This window comes from Limulus polyphemus, unplaced genomic scaffold (genome assembly GCF_000517525.1).
Source record: "Limulus polyphemus unplaced genomic scaffold, Limulus_polyphemus-2.1.2 Scaffold98, whole genome shotgun sequence".
In the NCBI taxonomy this organism is placed as follows: Eukaryota; Metazoa; Arthropoda; class Merostomata; order Xiphosura; family Limulidae; genus Limulus; species Limulus polyphemus.
In genome coordinates this window covers 1000694-1005532 of record NW_013665708.1, presented here as the reverse complement: position 1 = coordinate 1005532, position 4839 = coordinate 1000694, and positions in this window count along the sequence as shown.

Sequence of the window (4839 nt, the reverse complement as noted above, 5' to 3'; positions counted from 1 at the left end):
GAGTAGCCATTAGCACCCACCGACAATTCTTAGTCTACTGTAATTGAATAGTAGATTTTGGCCACAACTCTTTATAAATGTGGAGCACGTTTTGGCGGGAACGTGATAATGTGTTTACAAAGTTTATATCCAGTAGTAAGTTATAAAAATGTTAACGTTAAATATTACTAGACAATTTATTTTATTTATCTCGTCACAATGGGCCCGTTTGTGAGCTATTGGTTAGCATGTGTAAGAGGTAACATACTTGTGCCCACCCGCTTCATAAATTTAGACAGGTTTGAGACTTATCGAGTTTGAATTGTGTTTTTGGTCATTATAAACAAATGAAAGATTCAAATATGAATTTGATAGTTGGAGGTAAAGAGTCGAAAAGTTATGATAAAGAGTTTAAGGGGTAAAAAAGTAGAATATCATGTTAGTTTATCATTAACCTAATTATTTTCAAATTAATGTCTTTCTATATATTTTCCCGGGGGGCAGGGGGAGTCTAACTCCTATAAGTCGCATTTGAAAGCAACATTGAATTGTCTAGAGTACAATACTAGTATAGCATAAACATATAGTTACCACAAGGACCTTGTGATTGCTTGGTGCTCTGGAACTACTGGTCATTACGCAACTGGACCCATAGCACCAAAACGGCTAAATAGAAAATACATCATATCTGGTGAATATTACTCAAATATTTAATTAGAAGATATATCAGATCTGGGGGATTCAACACAATTATCTGAATGAAACATAAAGTATGTACGGTCATGGAACAAAATTATCTAAATAGAAGATATATCAAGTCTGGTGTATGTAACACAAGTATCCAAATAGAAGGTATATCAAATCTGGTGTATGTAACACCAGTATCTAAATAGAAGGTATATCAAGTCTGGTGTATGTAACATACGTATCTAAATAGAAGGTATATCAAGTCTGGTGTATGTAACACCAGTATCTAAATAGAAGGTATATCAAATCTGGTGTATGTAACACCAGTATCTAAATAGAAGGTATATCAAGTCTGGTGTACTGCATTTTGCTGTAATACATATGATGACCATGCTTAGTGCTGTTGTACTCTTCTTGGAATTATGACATATTACCAAGTCTAATATGTTTAGATATCAATGTTTTAAAAATAAAAAAATAACTATTTCAAAGAGCCCAGAAATAATCACTTTTATTTCTCTCAATATCTTTAAAAGAAGGCTTATCAAGGATGATCTTTTGTGTTTGAGGAGTAACAAAAATTATAAAGAAAAGCTATAAAAGCTTAGGACATTTAACACCAGATGACGATTCTGTAATGATTATGAGACATTAATAAATCGTCATGTATCGAAAGAAACTCAACTTCTTATCTACCAAGAAATCAAAGAAGAACAATGCAAGTAGATGGAAAATTAATGACGTTATAAAAACTTAGGATCATTGAAGAACACGGTAAGACGAAGCTGTTATTTTTTGATACTATAATCGTACTTACCCTTTCTGTTTAGGGTCCAATAGTTATAAGATTTGAGTCACGCGATTGCCATATAATGCGAATTTTCTAGCGATAACGGTTTATTCTTGTTAGCCTAATCACAGAATTGGAAAATGGGTGTTCATTATTATACTTCTTTTAGCCAATGTTAAAAACTTAATGTAAAACATTCTACTCCAGATTAACTTTTTATTTTTATCAGATATATATATATATATATGGAATTTGAGCCACACTTTCATTGGTCCAATCATCGACTTCATCGACCAGAACTCTTGGGACCAAGTCTTCAAAGTTCTCTTACCATTAACTCCAAGAAGACTTGCTTGTCCTGAGAAATTGTATTTTTCATTTACTTGTACTTAACAGAACCTATAGTAATTACTTCTCCTTAAAGTATTCTTACAATAAAGATATTTTTTGCTGACTTCTATTTACTGGAATAGAAACAATCAGTGTCGTCCGCATTCTTAACTATCCAATGAGGTACTTAGAAACAAATGTGCTGCTCAGGTCGATTGTCTGCAATAGAACTACTACGTGAAGGGTGATACGTTTTGGAAACTTTAACCTGTTCATACTTTTTTTGTTTCTCTGTACTATAACTAGTAAATATAAGAGATACAGGAGAAAGTTTGTCAGCTTCATCAATTTTAAACCGTTCAAATGTTACTTTGTATTTGCTGTTCGTTTGGCAATTATAACTTGAACCTAAAGGCGGCACAAGGGAAAGGTTTCCACTCTTGGTAACTTTGCCATGTTTAGGTGTTGCTTTCCGTTTTTTGTTTGTTTGTTTTCTGAATGCCTATATTGAAATAAAATACAAGAGAAAGGTTTTTCAGTCTTGGCAATTGTAACGAGTTTTGATGCCATTCTGTGCGATTTTTGTGTGTCCACACTAAAACTAATAGTGAATGAAGATACAAGACAAAGATATGCAGTCTTATCAACTTTAACCCGTTCAGATGCTACTCTGTATCTTTTATTTTGGTTGTCTACTGAAATGCGATATAAGACAAAGATATATAGTTTTATCAACTTTAAGCCATTTTAATGAAGATACAAGACAAAGATATGCAGTCTTATCAACTTTAACCCGTTCAGATGCTACTTTGTATCTTTTATTTTGGTTGTCTACTGAAATGTGATATAAGACAAAGATATGTAGTTTTATCAACTTTAACCCATTCAGATGCTAATTTGTATGTTTTGTTTTCGTAGTCTACTGAAATGTAATACAACAAAGATGTTAAGTTTTAGCAACTTTAACATGTTAAAAGTTTTCGTTTATTTGTTTGTCTGCCAATAACCAGTATTTAAACAATGAGATACAGAAAAAAGTTTCAAATGTTGTTAGTTTTAATCCGTTCGGATGTTACTTACTTATTGCTGAAAGGAGAAACATAAGAAAGATTTCCAGTATTAACGTCTTTAACGCGTTCAGATTTTATGTTGTTTTGTTTGTTTTTGTTTGCCTTCCCTACTAAAAGGAGATATACAGAAGAAAATTTCCTTTTTTTTTTTTGTAACTTTAATACGTTCAAATTTTACGTTATGTTAGTCCAAACATTTCATTAGAAGTTACGGTTTCTAGGTAATTCTACACATTATACCAATACTGAGTTAACCCACACGTATCGTTAAAAGAAGTTACGGTTTCTAGATAATTCTACACAAAATATCAGTATCGAGTTAATCCACACGTATCATTAGAAGCAGTTACGGTTTCTAGATAATTCTACATAAAATGTCAGTATCGAGTTAATCCACACGTATCATTACAAGAAGTTAGGGTTTCTAGATAATTCTACACAAAATACCAGTATTGAGTTAACCCATACGTTTCATTAAAAAAAGTGATGTTCGAGTTTCAGACTCAAATATATTTTTGAGAGAACCCAAGGTCTCATTGATAGTATTTCGAATCAAAAACAGTTATTTCGTGCCCCATATTTTAGATAAAAATACGAACCTTCTGTATATATAGCGCCTCTTTTTTTCATGGGTCATTTCTTTTAAAGAAGGAAAGATAAAGAGAATAACTGTCCTTCATTTGCTACCCATTTGATCATACTTATTAATTTGTTTTTAATATTAATTTTTTCTCCAAAAACTGGTTTTTCTTGAACAGCATTAGTGGTAAATGTTTGGGTTGGCATACTTATTAAGGCCGCTTGATTTGAATGATACATGAAAAACATCATCTTTGTAAACACTTGGCTACTTCGAATTGTACACCACACATAAAATGGAACCTGCCCAAATGCGGTAGTTTTCAGAAATAGATGAATCTGAGACAGAAAATAGAATAGCTTATACTTGTGGCTTACGTGTTTATCATATGTCCTGTATATCATGTATTTTTCCACTATTTTTTAGTGATGCAGAGATTTTTGAATTTTTTTGTATAGTTTGTTTCTATCTAGTTTTAACGTAAAAACACTTGATTCTGAACACCGTTGAAGGGTAGCCTTGTGTCCTTGTATCTCTCTTTCTTTCACATATCAGACATTACCCTCTTTGCATGAGAAAATGCAGTGGTATCCTTTAGTTGGCTGAGTAGACAATATTGATATGTCTCAGTCAACAATTGCTGTTAGAGAGTGATCGGTCACGTGGTAACACCATCATGAGAAAAAGGTAACCAAGGTTTTGTGCAAGCTCGAAATCTCGTTTTCTCGATTATTTCTACTTGTTTTTCAATAGGTTTATTTCTACTGGAATTCTGCTTCAGTCATACGTTTAGATTTAGATAACTCAGCTATTTCCTGGTCGACGCTGCTGTTATTAGCAGACCTATCCTATACTTGTGCAAAAGCCAGCTTATCTGAGAATACCACAAGTAGATAAGATAGATACATTTTGGTCCTTTTACCAAGATTTATTGCAAAGTTTCTGTTTTTTATAATATGTATACTAACCCTAACTTGATTTCTCGAGTTGGTAGGAGTTTAAAGCAATAATTGTACGTAAAGAATGACTTATTTTGGAATTAGAACTACTTACAGCAACCTAGTGAGATAGGTTGTTATTGAAGAGAGACGGTTGTATGAGTTGGTGTTAAGTCCACGAGAAGTCTTTTCCTGGATGTAGGACTTTTCTATTTTGTATAAATATGTGTGAGAGATAGAGCCTTAAAGGATAATTTTGGGTATATCTTGAGGTTTTTATTATCAGTAATATTTTTCTAATAGCGTAACAATGTGTCCTTTTTCTTTCACGTCTGCACACGTATGTAGAAGAGATTGGTAATTAAAGGTTTTTATAATATGTGAAGTATAAAATATATTCTTTTTTTAGATGTGTATTGTTTATATAGTAAGATTTTGGTTTCAATTTGTTTGTAATTAAGCCCA